We start from the raw sequence: 21,409 nt of genomic DNA, 5'->3' as shown, positions 1-21,409 counted from the left end.
AAGAGGCCAACAACACATAATAAATAAAATTACACTCCTTGCACATTATTTGTTCCACTTCCAATTCTAGCCCATCTGCTGCCTTTAATTATATATCAGGCAATTTCTAGGTAACAAAAATACCATCTGCCATGTCTGTTACCCCATTGATTTTATGTATCAGTGGTCTGATAAATAAAGATCTGACAGTAATTACTTTTGGCTCAGGCAGGAAGACATATCTCAATGGAATCTGTTTTCTAGAACCTTTCTATTATATTGGTTAAGATCCAATTTTTTTTATGTAGCTTGTGACCAATTCAGCTATTTCTGGATGAGACATAATTGTTTAGTGATTTCAGCTCTGGTTATAACAAACATGTCTTTATAACTTGGAGGAATTTTCTAATCTTAGAGATAGACGGGGGAATGCCTCCAAGTTGATTCTGTTACATTACTTAAAGCAGAAGCAAGTGGCATGTATTGCGTGTGGCCTCCAAACCCCTTTCCTTGTGGTTCCAGAGTCCCTAGGGAGATTACTCTTGAAATTTAGTGAGAAATCTCATGAGAAAACTAACAAAAAGATGTATAATCTGTAAAAATGTACTTCTAAAAGTGTACATATACATTTATAATAAGCAAATAAAAATTCACCCCCAAATCCAAGATCCACTTGAATATTGCCATATCACAGAACTATTGTAACTTTTGGTTGCAAACCCCCTCACCACCACCACCCCAAAATAGGTTACAACGTGTTATCTACGCCAACTCCACTTGAACTGATGTGCCAGTTGTAGGTATTTGGGAGCTGAAAAGCCTTGACAAGTGACTCATGCACCCTCAACACCTTGTATCTAAACTACTGCAACGCGCTCAACACGGAGCTGCTTTTGAAGATGGAAATTCAAGTGTCCTAAGAAGCAGATTTAGCTATGCAACACTAATGCTACATTCACTGAATTGGTTACTGATTTGCCACATACTCAATTCAAAATACTTAAAGTCCTCTATATGTGAATACAGCCTCTGGCTGTACATGATATTTGATCAATTAACACCCAGATTAAGGAAGCCTGATGCTTTTTAGACTCCATTTAAGCTCCAGTTTCGGAGGAAATATGAAATTTCATATTTCAATATATTCAGATTTCAGATAGGAAATATGAAATGTCAGAGGAAATATGAAATATGAAAACTGGCTGGGTGACTTTGAGCCAGTCACTCCCTCTCAGCCCAACTCACCTCACAGGGTGGTGGTTGTGGGGAAAATAGGAGGAGGAAGGAATATTAGGTATGTTTCCCGCCTTGACTTATTTATAAAAATAATAAAGGCAGGATTTTAAAAAATCTAAAAAAAGGGTGAGTGCTATCAGAGGGCATTACATAAAGGCACAAGGCCTGGGAAAATGGGATCCATTTCTCCTCCCTTTCTGATTTTTTCTGTTCTAAAATATATTTTCCTATTAATTTCACCAAGTATTTCCATGGGTTTATAGAAACATGTTAGACCTTTTTCAAATAATTCAAATAATTTTATTAAAGATTACAAATAGTATAAAAACTAATACAGGCTATAACAAATATAAGAATAAAAAAAAGTGTAGAAAAAAAGTTACTTCCCCCTTCATCACGACAAGTGTAAACAATTTTAATAACTTATCAACATCTCTTAAAGTACAACATATACTCTCTTCACCCTATATCTCATTTCTTAACTAAGAACAAAATCCAAAAGTATCATCATTCATTCCTTATCAGCAAAAGTCCAGTAAGGGTTACCAGATATAACTAATTATCTATTTTAACCTTGATCAAATAAGCCAACCCTGTATTCCTTCCCTGAACTTTTAATAATCTTTTTTATTCCCTTCCCATACCTTAATTTCTTTTCAGCTTTTTTTTTTTTTTTTTTGGTCCATTCCCAAAGAATCTTTCAAAACTTTAACAGACCTCATTTGTACATCCAGTAAAAGAAGACTGTCCCTTTTTTTGGTCGCTTCTTAAAAACTCCATGACTTTAACGGACCTCTTGTGTGCATCCAGTAAGAAAAAGTTATCCAAGTTGCTTTTCTGATTTAGTAGTTGTATATCTCCTATGTGCAATGAAATATCAACCAGTTTTGTTTGTATGTCCAGTACATCTTTTTCCATATTCTTCTCATTACGTCACATTTAAATCCACATTCAAATTAATTTCAGACTAATCCAATGTAGCTTGTTCTTCTTTTGTAACTTCATTGACACACCATCTATCATATCAGATAATTTCTTTTTTTTTTTAATAAAATTTTTTATCCTTTACAACAAACACAAAACATACATAAACAAACAAGAACATACAAAGGAATAAAAAAAAACATCTTCCATTTTATACCGTGTGTCAACCAGTTACCAAATCGTTGGTGCCCCTTTCATAATCTTCACTCATTTATATAAATTCTCATATCATCTATTCAAAATATACTTGTATACTTATCAATTATCAATTATTAATCATTTGTAACTAGTCTATAAAATCATTTATTACAAGAAATTTTAGCTTTCATTATAGGATTAGTAATACATTTTTATCCATCGATTATATATGTATATATATATATAATAATTAATATCAAATTTCTATTATAAAATTTCCTAATCCATTACATTACTATATTTTCTCATCTAACCATTAATAAAACAAATCCCTTGTCATATAAAATTGCTTATCTTCTTACTCTAATTTCAAATATCAATTTAACTCATCTCTGCACATTCCATAATTTTCAATAACTTCCTCCTGCATAGATACTTTTTCATTCTTCCAATTCTTAAAAGTTACAGTTCTAACCACTATCAAAACATACTTCATTCTTCACTACATGTTTCAACAAAAATATCTCTAGTTTAAAATCTATATGTTACTATGTCCAACCATATATGAATTTTAGTCTAATATCTTAAAACATTTAGAATCAAATACAATTCTTTACTATATATCTCAGTTTTATACCTTATTCAAACGCTTGCATAGTTTTAGGTTCACCCTTTTCATTCAATATCCCAAAATATCTAACTGTTTATTCCTTTTTCTATATTATTGGATAAGAGAAAGCAATAATAAATGTCCTTTCAAACATTCTGCTTTTTGAAGCTTCTGTCAGTTCCATCATTGTTGTATTCCCCTCATTTTTTCTTTAGGCATCTGGAGTAGTTTCTTTCAATATTGTTTTACTTCTTCTTTTTAAGTATTCTCTTAGTACAATTTTCCATTATAATCTTGTATAATCTTTTTCTCACCCTCATTACCAAGAACAAGTCTGTCCCTCTTCATTTATCAATTGATTAACCCTTTTTGATTCTCAGTTTATAAGCCTCAAAATAGTTCTGTTTAGTGTTTCTGATTTCTTGTGCTATTTCTTCCTTTTCCATTGATCCCGTTTTATGTTTAATTAAGTCCATTTTAACTTTGATGTCTTTTTTTTTTTCTTGCAGGAATTTCTGCAGCTCTTCTTCCAGTTTTTTATAGTCATCCTCGATAGTTTAAAAATCTTTTTCTGCATTGTGTTTCTCGTATAGTCTATTATCAAACCCCTTGTATAGACCTTCATTAAGTCAAAGGATTCTTTATCTTTGTTCTTGCCAAGAGAAAGAAAGAAAAAAGCGAAAAAAAGAAAAAAGAGGAGGGGAAAGGCTAGGTCTCTTTAAAGGTCCAACTGGGGGGGGAATAGAGAGCAAAGCAAAGCTTCTACCAGAAAGAAGAGCTACTGCCACTAAACAAGGCTCTTGTGACTAACTCAAACTTTCCATCTTGAATATTTTCAAAATCGCTTTCAACTCCGCTTTCTTATTTATAGTTATTCGGATGGCACCTGTACAAACATGCACATCCCACTATCTTTTTAGAAAGCCCAAAGTCCTTGAGTATACGTCACAATGAAAAGAAAAACACTATATCAAGCCTCTAGATGGCAGTGCAACTTTCTTTCATTTACTTTCTCTTAACTCCACTTTCCCCATTTCCAAAACAAAAAATATAGGTTTCTTCTAACAATAAAAAAAATCTTAATCAAAAAAGAAGCTTGAGATAAAAGATTATTGAGTATTGAAAAGAAAAAGCCAGTCCAGTTAAAAATATATTTTTTTAAAAGAAAAACGTCTTGCCAATTCCACTAAAAAGGGTAAGTTAAAAAACAAAGATTTTTTTCCCCTTTTTTTTTATAAGGCTCAATCTCGCTGCTTAATCCACTTTTCTTCACTTTTAAAAATCTCTTTAAGTTACTTAAGGTGTTCTCTAAGAATAGTTGAATAGTAAAGGTCCATCTCACCCGGTTGACACCCCTCTCCTTCTTCTTCCTTTGGAGCTGTCCCGGCTTTCGCAGTCATTAAATGGCTGCCTCTCCTCCGCCGGCTTCAAGAGCTTCTCCTGGGATCAATCTGGGACTTGCGGTCTCCCTGAGATCCACAGGACGTGCCCTTTGCAGTCACCATCTCTACGGGACGGCTTAGGTCCATTGGGACCATCCGGGGGGGGGAGATATCGGCTGCGATCCTGGGAGCCCAGGATCGCCTGCTGTATCGCCACGACACCAGCTCCGCCCTCCTATCATATCAGATAATTTCAAAGTCCGTTATTCAAAAAAACCCATCAAAAATTCCACTATTAAATTATTTTGCTCCATTCTTTATTAACAAGTCAAACTTAGTTTCCTTCTCCTTTAATTGAACTCTTTATTATCTTCTAGCTCCCTCTAGTGTACAACCTTAGTTTCCTTCTCCTTTAATTGAACTCTTTATTATCTTCTAGCTCCCTCTAGTGTATAACCATCATGTTTTCTGTTAAAGAAATCCAAACAGTCACAGTTTCCTACGGGAAGGTTTCTTCTAATTAATTTAAAATTATAGATCAAAGTCCATCTGGACCATTAATCTGTTGTTAACTTTCCAAAATCAATACTCTAAGCGTCCTTTTGCTATTGAATCCAAAAAATAATATTTTTCCAAAACTTTTAAAATCATATTTAAAAATTCTTTCTCTGGGTGACTCACCCAGTGAATACTGTATATCTTGCCATTCCAAAGGGTCTTAGTGTTTCCAAGGTAATAAAAAAGCAAATCCAAAGTAATTAAGAAATGAGGCTTGGTCAAGCTTTATGTCATTACAAAAGGTTGCGTTCACGACAGTGACATAAATGGTTCTCCCTCGACTCCCAGCCACTCAATTCATAAGCTGACTGCAAAACATCTGGTTTGCGTTAGAGGAATTAGGACAGTGGACTAGATGGGCCTTTTTGTCTTGTCTTCTGGAGCTCATCCTGTGCTCAGTTTCAGAACAAAAAAATGAAATATGTAAGTCTTTGTGTGGTCAAAGTGGTGATGAGCTGATTGATTGATTGATTTAGTGTGTGTGTGTGTGTGTGTGTGTGTGTGTTTCTGTGTTTTCATGCCATTTCTGTTAAGCTTATCCTGTTAAGACATGATCAGGACTTGAGACAAAACAGATGGCAGGCAGCAACGTGATATGAAGCAACAAATCTATAGTGAGAGAGAAATACATCTGGTGGTTTTTCTTTTTTTATTTTGTGTCATAATAGAGTTAGAATAAAATAGTAGCTGAGCCTAAATAACTTATTCTTTAAAGTAAACTGTACAGAAAAAGGATATTATTGGGAAATCTGCCTGCTCTCACACCAGCATCTGGGAGTAGGTCTGGTTTATTCGTTTGTTTGTTTGATATGCAGAGATACTAATACAAAATTGTATTTTTTCTAGGTCAAGAGAGAGTAACTTTTGGGTGTCTAAAGACTGCACTTCAACTTTTGGGGAATGGAGGGCCACAAAGTGGGTGAAGCCACCATCACAAATAGCTGAATTGGGAAAAGGTCTGTTTTTAATTATGTGCCCTTTTTTAGGGATTATGCCAGAGATGATGAACCTTTTGGGTTCGGCGTGTCAAAAATTAGGAAAATGCCTAACTTGACTCTGCTGGCATGTCACCGCCTCCCCGAACAAAAGAGAATCAATTCTTTACATATTCATTTATTTAAAAAAAAAATACAGTCCAGTCATGTCTGGTGCTATTATATAAAGAAACGTCAAATAATTACGAAAATGAAACATGAGTAAAACAAACTCAGTTTATTTGGTAACTCAAACAGGAAGAATAGTTGTTGGGTGTTGGTGAACACTGGCATGTTACCTTTGACATGCGTGTCATAGGTTCACCATCACTGGATGATGCTATAGTTTTCATTTGCTCCCCACATTAAAATGACTTAAAACTTCTTCCAGTTTTATTATTCATGACCAGGGAACACTTCAGGGGTATTAGAAAAGGGACTCAAGAGCCACAGGTTACCTAGCCCCAATCTAGATTTCTATATTTTACCTCAGATCCAATTTTAAAAGGAAGAATGAACAGCACAGTCTTACTTAAAATGTTTAAAATGAAAGCAGTTTTTTTCCTCCAAAAGGGTCATTATCAAGAGAAAGCTAAACAGGCCATGGTCATTATTTTACTCATTAGGGTTCCAAGCTGTATGCTGTTATGAAGAAATGAAAATGGTCCATTTGTTTAAACTGTGATATGACCACTTTTTCTGACTGCTTGAACATGGGGAGACTCATCTTTTTGTATTATGAATATTTGTGCTATAAATCAATTGATCTAACTACAGTATTGTGCTTTTTCATCTTTATTCTAACTTTCCCTGGATATTTTAGAGGAGATTCACACATGGGAGTGCATGACTCGATGATTCACAGATAGTGAAATGTGTGGGTTCATTTGTGACCATGGAGATAATGAAAGCTCTGTTCAGTAATGTTGATTGATAGTGACCATTTCACCCTATGTGGCAATTAATGGGAAATTCATTGTTAATTGCAATCAAAAGCCAATTCTGCCAGCTAAATCATCAGGTCCTCTACATCAAGAACAGAACAAATTCTGATAATGATACAACTGCTGTTGATTCATTCCTCGTCTATGTTTGTATTGAAAAAAATCAGAGAGACTATGAAGTATGAACTGGGCTAGCTCTAGATATTTCGCTTCCTGAAATGAAGATGCATAAAAGATGGATGCTGAGTTTTTCTCCACTGCAGCCCAAAGTAGAGACAGGTCATGTGATACACAGATCAATCTTCTAATATTGCTGCTGCCTCCTGGAACCTGCTGCCTAAGGGACCCTCCTCACTTGTAGGGCTGGGACTGAATGTGAGGTAGTCTGTTTTTAGTGGTGAGAAAAAATACAGGATCTACCAGGTTCAGCAAGCATTAAAAAGCTTTGATGATGAAATAGCTCTTTATTTTAATGTTATTATTTTGGTGTTCTGTTGATCTGCAGTTGAAGCTGAGCCAGATGAACCAGGTGACTACTGATCTGCTGTTGATCTTGCCTCAGATGATGTAGTTACCTCTTGATGCCTTCCATGTTGCAGACAGTGTTGCAAAACCATAGCACATCCACCTGACAGAATGACTCAGTTGGACATAGACATACATACTGTCAGAATGTCAGAAACTTAAACTAGCATCTCTGTAAAGATTTCAGACAATTTTTTTTCCTCTACTTGTCAAGCTAATTCTCTGTTACTGGCTTGTTTGAAGTCTTGTACATCTTTTCAACCTAAAAATTACTGAAATGACTATATTTTGATCTAGATGCTTAAGTTGTAAGTTAACCTACATTACAATATATAAGATTGTATCATTTCTTTGTTTATATGGATTGTAATAAGAAATGGCAGGAGCTTTAATTTAAAATTCATTGATTTTGGAACATGAAGGAAATTTGTAAGAAGCCTAATTCTTCTCTACACTGAATGGTGATAAAAATTATTTCTTACATAAATGAAAATATTGCAATCTAAAAATCAACATTTACCTTTATGGTAAAAATTGAATACTTATACTATGTTCAGCTCTTGTTATTGCCATTCCATTCTAAAAATAATATAATCAGCAGAAAGCAACTTATCTGGATAACAGAAAGACAATAACTATTTGCCTGTTTCTCAGAGGCCTAAACCACATTAAGACTTAGGTTGCAAATAAATCACAAACATGAATCTTAGACAAACATAGACAAACACTAAACAAATACATAGACAGGCTCCAATCCACAGTGAACTGATGCTTAAATCAGTTGTCAATTGCAGCATGCTTGATCAAACTAGCTTGCCAGAAGTAGCAACATAGGATGATTTTGCATCATAATGCCATTAATAGACCCTTACTAAGCAAGATATGGTGTCCCTTGGTACTTTCAGTATGACTGCATTCAGACATAAAAACAAGCTAGTGCTTGCTACTACAAAACCTTATCTTTTCATCTCATTAAGAGCTCCAGATCCAGAGAAAGCTTGACTCCTGAGATAGATGGACCAATTTGGAAGAGATTGTTGTGGAGCAGGCAGTTATAGCTGATGTTATGGCCCTGCTGCACTTATCCTCTGTTGAGAAGGAGGGAGAGGAAGTGGACTGAGGAGTATCTAGGGACAATAGTCTTGACATGGGTGTTTCCAGTAGTGGTGAAGCCAAAGACAGTTGAGGCAGCCCAGGGGGCTCCCAGGATGACTTGCCTGCACTCGCTGACAGCCTCTTAGATTCTGAAGTCCAGCTGCCCAGTCCCAAGCAGAGGTGTGTAATAAAGATTCAACAGCAGAGAGCAAAACTCTGTACATCTGAAAGACTTGCCAAGGAACAAGCCTGCAGAAGACCAATGCTGAAGAGTAAAGTGCCACAGCTGCATATTGGGGGATGCTCAATGTTGCTGATGTATTGGCCTCAATTCCTGGGAGCAGACACTGAGAACAACTTTTCAAGCCTCAGCTCTGTCGCGTTTACCTTGCTGTGCCATGCTTAGAACTCTGGATTCCACCTCACCATATCTCTTGTCTTGCCCTTTGGATCTGTTGCTTTGTTTATTGGATTTCTGGTCTTGTCCTGTACCACGTTTGTGACTACATTTAAGGTTGCTGTCTTATCATATTGGTAAAAAGGACTCTTCTAAAAGTTCTGCCTGAGCCTGCATATAACTGGACTGTGGCAGGCTTCCAATTTGCTATCTTGTTGGCTGGCAGCCAGCAGGACTGGCACAGAAAAGCTCGCCCTGATCTGAATCGCTACCCTCTGTGAAGCTCTGGTCTGATTTACTGCTCAGGAGCTCTAGCATGTTGTAAACTGTAGTGCTGCAGCAGTCATGTCAGGGGGCAGGGATTTTTGCTGCTTCATAAAATGTTGTAGTGGGGATAGTAGGAATGAAAAGGTTTGGATTCAGTAATTGGTCTATCCTCAGATCAAAATAGCCATTGCAGTCTGACCATCAAGTGTCCCAGTCACTGCAACCTAAGAAATTAAGTCATTGTCTGTTCCCAACTAAGAGGATCTTGCAAGGGTCAAAAGATAATACAGAGCAGAAAGTCAGATACACACACACACACTAGCATTGCTGCTAATGTAGCTGAGTGACAATATTCCCTTATTATCATCACTATCATCATTTTTCAGCTCTGCTTATGGGCATTATTTCATTTTTCCTCCATTTTATTTATTAGTTTTATATCCTAGCTTTCATTCAAGGCAGCAGTCATAGTGCTCTTTCCTCTTTTTCCCCACACAAGGTACATTTGGGCTGAGAGTGGCTAGTTTAAAGTCACCCAGTGAGTTTCCACCACCAAAAATGGACTGGAATTTGGGTCTTTCTGTCCTAATCCAACAGCTTAACCACAACATTGATCTGGCACTCAATTATTCCCTTCCCATTATTGTTTAATACAGGAATACCAACTGTTTGTGAATTGAAGATTGCACTTGACCTTTGTGCTAGGGATCATACTCCCAAAAGAGAATTAGGCGAGGCAAAAAGCTGAAATTTACTGAGTCTAGTTGTTTGATTTCGACCAATGATTTCGTCTTGCATGTATGTTTAATACCTCAACCGCATATTATTATGATGTGGGAATTCTGACCATCTGTGATGAGCTGTTTCACATATGCAAGGCATCATTAGTTCATGAACCACATTTATTAACTGAAGAATATGAATATATTTAGCACTACTTCATTCCTTTTTACATTAATTCTACTCCAGGAATGGCTATCAGTTATCTGTCTCCTTATAAGTTTTACTAAGTGCTTATACTATAAAGTTAGTACATACATATATACCCATCACAATAGTCCCTTTTGGGGGAATCAACATTACTGTATGTGAAGCACAGACAAAGCAAGAAATAGTAAGCAAAAGAAGTTCAGTGCAGGAGATGAAAGTAAATCTAACTAAATCTAGTTTACAACTTACAGCACAACCCAATTCATCATGCCTCTCCATATCTTTCAGGTCTTGTTTCTACTAGAGCCATATACCAATCCATACATGGATTTTTAAATTGTTCATCTTTCTCTTTTTGAGGATTTCATCAACTTCATCCAACCACAGCATTTTCAGGTCCTTCCCTTTCCCTCAGTCCATTCACTCTTCCTTCATACACTGATCTTGTGATTCAATCATTCTCTCTAAATGATTGTAGCACCTACATATACTGGCCGCTAACATTTATATTCGATCCACATTCATTCTTCATCCATTTATTTATTACTTATGTGTGTGTGTAAGGTAAAGTAGTGGTTAAGAGGCTTGAGTAGGGGCACCCAGGTTCTAGTTCTCCCTTAGATATGGAAGCCATCTAGGTGACTTTGGGTATCTACTTACCAACCCACACTAGACTAGTGTGGTATATTATAGACCACAACCTTAAATGAAGAGATTTTCATCCTGCACTAGATTGATTTGAGCTGATAATAATTACACACACACACACACAATTCTTTTCTACTTGAAGTAGTATTTTATCCCTTTAATAGGAAACCCACCAATGTTATCAATCATTATGAAAGAATTGGTTCCCTCTGGTTTCTGACAGCTACTTTCAGAGACAACTTTATTATTGGAGTATACAATATTTTCAGAATAACTTATAGGGTGTAAAGAGTAACTCTGCTTATGAAAAGGTGTTCTGTTGCTATAACAACAAAAACATGAGGATAGAAATTCACTAAATTGTCTCGTGCCAGGGCTGATCATTATGCAACAGACAGTAGTGTATTCTCTAAAGTGATTATGACTATCTATTCCATCCAGCTGAACATTGAATCTCTCTTTCTATGCTTGTAGGCCAGCCTTCTCAAGTCTAGTGTCTCTCAGATGTCTTTGTGTACAAGCTTCAGCATTCGTACCTAGCATGAACATTGGGTAAGTCTACGGTAAGATTTATTTATTTATTTAGTCAGTCAGTCAGTCAGTCATTTATGCCTGCCTGTTTGCTCAGATGAGCATTTAAGAAGTACTAGGGCTTTTGATGGATAACATAGTCAATGAGTTCTTCCTCTATCAAGGAGTAAATGCCTTTTACTGACAGCATGTTTCTAAAAAAACACATTTTTGTTCAAAATTACATGGCAATATGTGAAAGGGGAATAAGAAATGCTGCCATTGCTGCAGCTAATAATAATAACAGTTACAATAATCATATTCTGATGCCCTGAAGCAATATAACAGAAAATGTTATATAAAAACTATGAAATGCAGAAAGGCTGAAAATCAAAGGGACAAATTTGTTATGTAGATGTGCCTTGAAATTGTAAGAATGATCTTCTCTTCATTCTGTTGAGACCATACACAATAAAGAAAAGAAAAGAACATGCTGTATGGTGTTTTTTCTCTCTATACATTACTAAACTTTTATCCTGGAAAGTTCTCTGTATTTTAAAATTTGTCCCTTTGACTTTCAGCCTTTCTGCATTTCATAGTTGTTATATAGCATTTTCTGTTATATTGCTTCAGGGCATCAGAATATGTTTATTGTTGTTTTTATTGTTATTATTATTAGCTGCAGCGATGGCAGCATTTCTTATTCTCCTTTCACATAAGGATGTTTATGACTTGCAGATCTGACTAAGCCAAGAACTCTAATATTAAATAATAATAATAATAATGCAGAAAATAAATTATACACTTGTTCCAGTAATGGGCAATAAGTCCAAGGGGAAAAACATTTTTATAGTTAATACAGCAGGTTATGCAGCAAACTATCATAATGGCAAAATGATGACATAAGTGCAATGATATGAAGTAATCACACAAATGCTATCTTGTGTCAGGTATCTGAAGCAAGTAGATCAGTCATGGCATTTTCAAGATTACTCATCACATACATGTTGACGTTTGCTTCCCTTGCCTTCCCTGGGTGCCCATGATTCAGCATTCACTTTTTCCTATAAAATTAGTATTCAGTTTTCAATAAATGTTTTGACAACATAGTTGTATTCATCTTTATGCAGTTGCCAAATTTACTGGATTTTTAAATACAGATGCACATAACAAACTCTTCTTTGAATGTACAATTTACTGCCTGATATAAATCTGTGCAAGCTATTTCAGAACACAGTTTATTAACACCAGGAGACAGTACTAATTGGTAAGAAGCCATCACTAAAATCCATTTATATTGATTCACCCACCTTTAATACTTCTGAATGAAAACTAACGTTTCAAAGATCTTCTGAAGATGATACAGCAGCTCCTTTTATGGATTAATATGTAATGGATTGCTTTCAAAATTCATAAATGTTTGAAGGTAAAATACATCTCATATGACCAGTCTGCTTGTTTTCATATAATAAAGCACAATTTTCTCCTGAGCACTATTTCCTACGTATGAGTGTGAAGGAATATACACACATACACACACACACACACACACATACATACATACATACATACATACACCCATCATCTTCTTAAGCATTTTGAAAATTGAAGGCCTGCCTTTCCCAAATTGCAATCTTCCAGCTGTCGTGGGCTTGCAATGTCCAGAATTCCCAGTCAGCATGGTCAAAGGCCATAAATAGTTGGAATTCTAGTAACATATACATCAGAGGTGTGCCAGGCTGAATAAGGCTATTTTAGACTATAGGAATTATCCAACTGACTTCCAAGAGAACTGTTTTTAAAGATACACACTGACTTTGCAGGTATCAAGGTAATCCATTGAGTTAAAAACTTATTCCTGAGTGTGCACAAAATTCTAAACTCTGATCCACACCTACTACATTGTTCAGTTTTTCTCCTTGTGCTATACTGATAATCTGCACATTTTAAATTGTGTCATATTTAAACTCTGTTAATACAAGTGGTCTTTTTATTATTACATTTTATTTCACCTTTCCTTTGGTGCTCTGTATAGCAAAGCTGGGAATCTCCCATGATTTTATCTTTAGAACAAAAATCCTATGAGGTAGGAAGGCTGGGCTGAGAGATAGTGATTGACCCAAAGTTACAGGCACAGGTAGGAACATAAATCTAGGTCACCCTAGTCATGGTCCAATAATTTAAACACTATAATACAATGTCTCTTAGGAATTTTTCAGTTCCTTTCGGGCAGATGCAACATATAGATAGGACTGCAATGAAAGAGTAACAGCTCAAATGTTAGTCTCAGAGTTATGAGATAAATGTTTTACATTGGTTCAGGTTTGAGGCTAAATTTCTAGTCCCAAACTTTTTGGTAGATGGAGAAAATTTCACTGGTATCAAAACCAGATTTTAAGAAATGTAGATGCTAAGTCCTTAGGGAAAGCATAGTAGTCTTTAAAAGTAATTTTGAAAAAGCAAAAGGGAATTTTTCAGTGCTTCACATTTTTGTTTTGCTGCATGCAATTCAAGAAAAACCTTGCTTTTAATTCTGAAATAGAAGAGTAAACACACACAAATGTGAAGGGATGTTGCCAGAGCCACTAACTATGTGTGTATAATTAAACAATTGTTGGTTACATTTCATTATTTCACATTCTGTCATTGATGTTCATATTTTTGTTGTTGCTCTTGAGTACATGATCTTCTAGGCAAAAAAATATAAACAGCACAATTCAATATATTTCATTCATTGGACCCACCATTTTTGAATACTTCAATATGCATTTTGTTATGACCAACTTTTCACAAAACAGAATTCTGAATCTATTATGGTGCAACTTCATAATTTCTTATACTTTAATACTAGTGAAGTATGATGTAGGCAAATATGAGGGAATGTATAATGAGATGAGCTCTCTGTTAAGAAGGAAGTTGGGGTAAAAATTAAATCAATGAAATATCACAACATGGAAAACTATTCGTAACAACTCATGGGGCAGGGATTGCATCTTGATCCAGTGGTGAGGCTGATTGGTGGTATTTGGGAGTGATTTTTAGCAGCCACTTCCCATATGTTTCTCCCTGCACCCCTCACTCCTCAGATAACCATCAAGGCCCTGCTCTCAATGTCTTCCCATGATGAGGTCTGGAGAATGGGGCCCAGAGCAGGCCGCCTCAAGCATGGCACGACTCTGGAATGCTCTCCCCAGTTAAGCCTGCCAGCTCTCTGCTTTATGGTCTTTCCAGTGCTGGGCAAATACATGTTTATTCTCCCAAGCCTTTTAACTGATTAGCATTTTAAAATTAACTCATGCTGTCACAGAGCTTTTAATTAAATTGAATCCTGCTGTTTAAAAATATGGTTTATATGCTACACATTTTAGCTACCATTTTTGGGTTTTTGAAGGATGGCATATACTTTTTAAAAGTGAAATAAAGCCATATCAAAGGATTTAAGGTTATTGTGTCAAAGGACTCTATTTAAAACGTTATAACATTTTTAAATGTTCTGACAGATTTGATAATCAGGATTAGAGAAGCCTGGCTTAGTTAGCACTAAGCTGATAATATAGAGTTGGGCCAGTTAAGATGGTGCAATGAGTTTTCCTCAGTTCATAGCAAAGTAATTTGTTTGTGGAAATCCTGTGCAGTATTTATATTCATTCCAATGAAGAAATTAGCATCTTCTTAGAGCATAACTGTATCTGATTTAATTAACATAATAAAGGAATAGAGAGGCATATTTACACTACACTGAAGTGTTTCCAGATACAACTTATATTGGGCAGTTTATCTGTCTCATTCATGGAACATTTTGGGGGGGAAGGGGGTTCCATAAAATGTATCTTCCATTTGTAACACTTTCCCTGTGTTTTCCCACCAATTTTTCCATTTTTTTTTTCCTTCTCATAAAATATAGATTAAGGGGGATAAAAAAAAAAAGAATTTCCACATCATGTTCTTGAGTGATAAAGCTAGTGTTATCTTTTACCTTTTATTTATTTTATTGTAATTTCTTGGTTTGATTATTGTGAGCTGTCCAGAGTCATTGAGAGTCGGGTGGCATACAAGTTTATAAATTATTATCATTATTATTACTATTAATACTATTATTATTTGTCAGAACTGAGATTTCTCCTTTTAGAATTATTTTTCTATTGTTCATATTTTTGCACATTTTAGGAATCACACATCTGCTTAGGTACTGCTGTTTCACCAGGCTAAGCACAGGCACTCTCGCTGGAACGTAGTGTCTAAGATGATAATAAAAGCAGAGGAGCTCTTGCTCACTTCCACAAACCTCCCCTCCCCTCTATTTTATTCATCCTCTCTCTCACTAAAATCACTAATAGCTGTAGCTTCGGCACATGCATTTCTCTTCCTCTCTCAGAGTTGTATAAAATTGCCAACTTCAGTTATGGAAGAAATTGGGCAGACGTGCCCTGGTGACTAAAACCGGCACAAATAAAAGAACTTTTCAACAATGTCATTGGATAAAAGACTGATTTGGGGCACTTCTTTGTCTCCTAATTATTAATGCTTTTCGTAATTATTAATGCAGTGACATTTTAAAAAGCACGTCACTGCTTCCATGTGGATTTGCAAAATTACCAAATGACATTCTGAAATAATAATGTTGTAGTGCAAAGAAAGGTTCTTCAGGCTTCTGTCCTTTGTTAAATGGGGCATTTAACATTCCTTTCAGCCACCTGGCAGGAAGGAAATTCAAAATAACTTTCATTTAACAGAAACCCTTATTTAGATATCAGCCAGAGAAAAGCAAGTTTATTATGGGATTCTTTCCACCTGTATACTGGCATTAATCTCAGAAAGTTCATATTGTATTTGTCCAGTCAGTAGAAATGTTTGCTAGTTGGGGGTCTCAAGCTTCGAAAATGAAGGTTCAACCTTATTTATTTATTTACTTGACAATATTTATAAACTACTTTTCGAGTATAAAGATTCTCAAAACAGGTCACTATAGTACATTCAGATAATGGAAAATGCCCTCACAGCAGAACATCTGCTACACGAATAATAAAAACCGAACTATCTGGAGCAACCTATGTGACAGGCCTCTTGAGACGTACCAGATGGGATGATGTGTTACGTCTGCTGCTCCTACCATCACATGAGGGGGGCTGCAAAGCAATACTGACACTCTAAGCTTGAAAAAAAGTCAGGGTCCTTTTTATCTCCGATCATCTCTGCCCATCCAGTTTGGTCCAGCAGAGTAGATGCACTCCAAGTCCCATCAGTTAAGCAGTGTCACCTTGTGGGACCCAGGAAATGTGCCCACTCTGTACCATTTCTGCCCTCTGGAATGATCTCCCTCCAGAGAGTTGTGTGGCTCCCACCTTTATGTGGAGCCTCCTTTTTGTTCCTTTCCTAGAATTGTTCCCGTTTTGATTATTTTGCTCCTCCCATATGTTGTATCTATTATATGTTTATAGATAGATATTGATTCCTAGTTGTAAGCCACCCAGAGTTGTTTGGGGTGGCCTATAAATGGAATAAATAAAATAAAAATATCTCTTAAAAGACATAATTTTATTTTTCATTTTGCCTCTGACTCATATGGACGCTTGTTTCTGCCTGCCATGCCTCTGCCTCCTGGCTTGGATTTCACTTTTAATAATCTCCAACAAAACCCTTCTCTTCACTTTCTCACACACTACACACCCACACCCTCTCTGTAGCACTACAGTGTTAGTCAGATTCCTGAGGATTTTTTTTTTTCAAGCTTCCTTTCTTAACATAACATATAGGCTAACAAAAGATGCTTCTTTCTTTTGGTGGGCTTATTGAGCAGAATATCTGACATTCCAGCTTTCTGTGGTATAAAAATGCTGAAATCTCTTACACATCCCTTACCCTATATACTGAATATGGGTGAAGGGAGGACAAGAACTCCTATGAGTGCATATCCACCTCCAATATCAGTCGTCCCTACTTTTTTCTACAACAACCCTCTGGGACAGATTAGGCTGAAAGATAGTGGCTGGCCCAAAGCCTTCCAGTGAGCTTTCAGGGCTGATGGAAGACCTGAATCTGAAACTTCTAGGTCCTAGTCTAACACCTTACGCACTGCACTTGCACCAGTTCAATTAACAACTGAATATGTATTGTCCTGACATATGCTGTATTATTGGGGGGAGGTTGCAAGATAGGAAGTAAGCTTATCAATTTTATAATAAGAAATATAACCGAACAGAAAATCCATTGTGATTCTGAAATTTACTAGCTGATTGAGACAAAAATTTTTGATCAAAACATTGACTTGGTTAAGGAGTGAACAGATATATTAATGGATTTGTTTGGATGAAAGAAGACATGGAAATTGTTTTACTGCTGTTATCTAAATATATATTCATTAGAGGCAAATTTAATTTGTTTGTAGGTGATTTACTGAAAGCTTAGGGGAAGAAACTATAGCTCAGGAATAGAATCTGAATAAAAATAATCTGACTGTTCTGGTTTTCATGGCAGTTTCTGGATATTTAAGAATGAAATGCAAATGCACTTAAATATTGAATGATGTAAAAAGGCACAACTAAATTATTAGATGGCCAGACCAAAACTTAATGTGGTTTTGCAGCTTTGCTGAAGAGCCTAGGATAGGGGTAGGCAACATAGTACCTCTGGATTCCTCCATTGGTACCTGCCAAGCTTTCTGTACTATTTCTTTTTATTTATGATTATTTTAACTAAAACCACAAATAAATGGGAAGCTGGCATTAGGCAAAGCAAAGTGCCAATCTCTAGTATTGTTTTATTTACAAGAATGGCACTGGAATGGCTTTAGATGCATTGGCAACTTATAAAGTAAAAATCATTAGTGGATATGGTCCAGTACTATGTTTAAAATGTGCCCTTTTGCTAAGAAAAAAGACATAAATGCATAAATTATATTGCTTATTTAATCAGCTTTTTTCGAAACAGAGTGTATGTTCATGTTTCGTATTTTGGATGGAACACAGTCCTTTGATAATCCCTTGCCATTGGTCATGCTGGCTCGGCTGGTATTATTTGAAGTCCAAAATATATGGAAGACACCACTCTGCCTACTAGTGGGGTATGAGATTTGAACTACAAGTTTGTACCTCTCAAACTTGGAGAGAGCTGAGCATTTGTTTCTTTTTCAGATTAAATTTCCTTAATGTATTAGTGCATATTCCTGGTAGTCAGGGATATCTGTGGGGGGTGGAGATGTCAAAGGCCCACCTCTTTTTTATATACATCACAATTCATAAAAAAGGGCAGGACTCTGAACATGCAGTCATGACCACCATCTTGACTTTTTTGACATCCTCTTCATGGATAGCCCTGTTACTCTTTTTTTCTATGGCAAGAAAGAAAGAAAGAAAGAAAGAAAGAAAGAAAGAAAGAAAGAAAGAAAGAAAGAAAGAAAGAAAGAAAGAAGGAAGGAAGGAAGGAAGGAAGGAAGGAAGGAAGGAAGGAAGGAAGGAAGGAAGGAAGAGAGAGAGAGAGAGAGAGAGAGAGAGAAAGAAAGAAAGAAAGAAAGAAAGAGAAAGAAAGAAAGAAAGAAAGAAAGAAAGAAAGAAAGAAAGAAAGAAAGAAAGAAAGAAAGAAGTTACTCTGAACTGTTCTAAGAAGTGGAGAAGCTAAGAAATATCCATCTATAAAATAGTGATGTCTTTTTTTCATATTATTGATCATTTTTTTTCCCAATGGGTTATATATACTTGCCAGGTAGTAGCAGTCAAAGAATCTGGTCTTGGATAATATAAATATTTAAAATGGGGTTACATAATACTTAAAATGGAGTTACATTTTCATTTTGGGTTGAGTATGGGTATTGTTAGAAAATTTTGTTGAAGCACTATTATTCAAATGAATGTATGGCTTCCAGATGTCAACATCCATACAAAAGGCAGTAGAACTAGAGCCCAATATTCCCACAAGATATAAAGGAACCTACCACAGTAGAACAAAGTAAATTTGATGTTATTATTGCATGTATCCTACCTATTTAACATAGAATTTCTTGTCCCACCCATTATATTTTGCATCTGATCTGCACATTCTAATGATTATTTTGTTCCTTTTTACCTAATTTTATCAGTTTTGGGACCAAATTTGTTTCCTTAAATACATCTAGAAGAAATGCAGCCAAATTAACTATCTTTTACAACAAGCAGTTACCTGAACTGATTTTCCAAATAATCTTTTATCCTCACTGCAAACTATGCCATGAAGCCAGTAAATAAATTGTTCAGGTCAAAGATAAAGGGCACCACATTATTTAAATGCAAATTGCTACAAGGCTGTGTCTTGCAAGAGAATGAGCCAGGAATTTTGCGCTAATATTCTGCACTAATTTTCATCACAGATCTCTGTGATGCACCCAGAGTTAAGTGTAACATATGTTTGCACAATACTTAAATGTTGCATGTTTATGCAAGAACTTTTATGCCAAACTGCAACTATGGCCAAAAAAATAAAAAGAAACAAAAAAGTTATTCTGACCTGTTCTGTAAAATAGGATAGGGCGTAAAAGTATGGTTTAACTTCTAATGTTTGTTTTTGGTTGCAGTGGCTAAAAAACTATGTAAATAAGACCAGTTTTCCAGACTGAATATACTTCTGCTTTTTTCTCATTCTTCCACAGATCCATCCCAATTCTACTCCAAAGGATCCTTCAAACCCCTTTATAAAATCTAGACATGCAGGGAGACAGATATTATGAAAATATGTACATCTCCTTAAGAAATATTGTTGCTTTTCTCCCTTTTTTCATGCACCTTGATTCATCTACAAGTGTTCAACTATAATTTCCCAGTGTAACTGACTAAGGTGGAATAATATTCAGTTCAATCCAAGATTTTTAATAATGGTTTAAAATTAATTTTAAATCCTTCCCTGTTCATAATCTTTCAGCCTGGTTACCTTACTTGGACATAACTATGATTAACTGAAGATATGAAGCTACTGTTATTGTGAGAAGACATTGTAAGGGCATATAAGGGAGTGAGAAAATAAAGCAATTTGCATGTGTATTTTGTACATTCTGTTCTCTTATATTTTATGTTGTAAACCAAGGGATAAAAGGGAGAGAAGTAAAATATAACAGTGAATTCACGCTCTTATTTCTTATACCATAGTAGAAGAAATTTGCATAAGCCCACAAATACAGAGACTTTTAGGACACGGATCTGTGTGGCCACTCCATCCATATGAGCACACATATTTTTATTGCTGTGCTTTTCATAATCAGTTTTTGCAATTCTCATTTATTCTCAGACCTGCCTAACGGAAATGTGAAGTTAGCAGTATTCCGAAGTGTGCTAAAGTTTACTGATTTATTTATATATAATCAAAGATCAGACAATCATCTGAAAGAACAAAACAGGAAAATAAGACAAATGTGCCACATTCACCAGAAAAGTACACAATAATAAAATATAAACTAAAATATAAGGATAATATTAGTCCATTGAAGTCAACAGTCATCACATTTTCACTGCGATCAGATAATACTTGGCTACCCTCCTTTATATTTCGATTGGTATCTGGTAACAGAAGTTAAGTGAGTCATCTGTTCTTGAGGATCACTAGAAGATAGGTGCTAAATAAAATTTACTGGTATCTCGATAAACATTGCAAGTAGACAAATACATGCTGGACAGGTTCAACCTCTTCAGACATATGCCTTCAGAAAGAGGGATCTTATTATATCTACCACTTAAAAGGGCTGAGAATAAGACATTATGCCTGGGTAGAGAAAAAAAATTCCTTAAACTAGGGGAAGTTAATGTGCTCACATATTTTGCAAGCTTCCATGTATTCCTAATAATAAGTATTCCAGTGCTCTAGGTTAAGGAGACAGTTTCAGTTTGAAGTTCTATGCCCTCCAGACTTTGATAGATAATACTGGACCTGATCATAGCCAGCAAAAAGAAGGTAATATTGATTACTTGTGGAATTTATTTTATTTTCCACTGATGTAGCCCATAGTAGAGAATAGTCATCTACTAGGGCCATAGTACCAGGCCCAATGATAGACATGAGTAATTTAGTTTGTATAACTTCTCAGTTTTGTTTTGTTTTTAATTAAAATCTAATCTGTGCCGCATATTAAATCTAGGCCTGGGTTTTGGCCTCAAAACGTTTAAGGGCTACAGATATAAATGTCCCTCCTCTGGGTAAAAAAAAAAATCTTCTGATAACCGTCAAGTATTAGATATTGTTTCTTTGATGTATTTGTAAGGAGCTTTCTGGGATCC

General features: G+C 35.7%; 1 long non-coding RNA gene across 1 annotated transcript; it reads left to right on the top strand.

Moving 5' to 3' along the window:
* The first annotated feature begins 5,309 nt into the window (after positions 1 to 5,309).
* Positions 5,310 to 20,146, top strand: LOC103064305 (uncharacterized). Its single transcript, XR_456465.4, has 3 exons — positions 5,310 to 5,843; positions 11,142 to 11,219; positions 19,795 to 20,146. It is a non-coding gene; the product is annotated as an uncharacterized LOC103064305 (long non-coding RNA).
* The last annotated feature ends 1,263 nt before the right edge of the window (positions 20,147 to 21,409 follow it).

The sequence above is a fragment of the Python bivittatus genome, unplaced genomic scaffold, assembly GCF_059951505.1.
Source record: "Python bivittatus isolate LINGU-HERP-01145 unplaced genomic scaffold, Pbiv_v1 ctg000070_np1212, whole genome shotgun sequence".
NCBI lineage: Eukaryota > Metazoa > Chordata > Lepidosauria > Squamata > Pythonidae > Python > Python bivittatus.
This window is presented reverse-complemented; position numbering and strand designations above follow the sequence as displayed.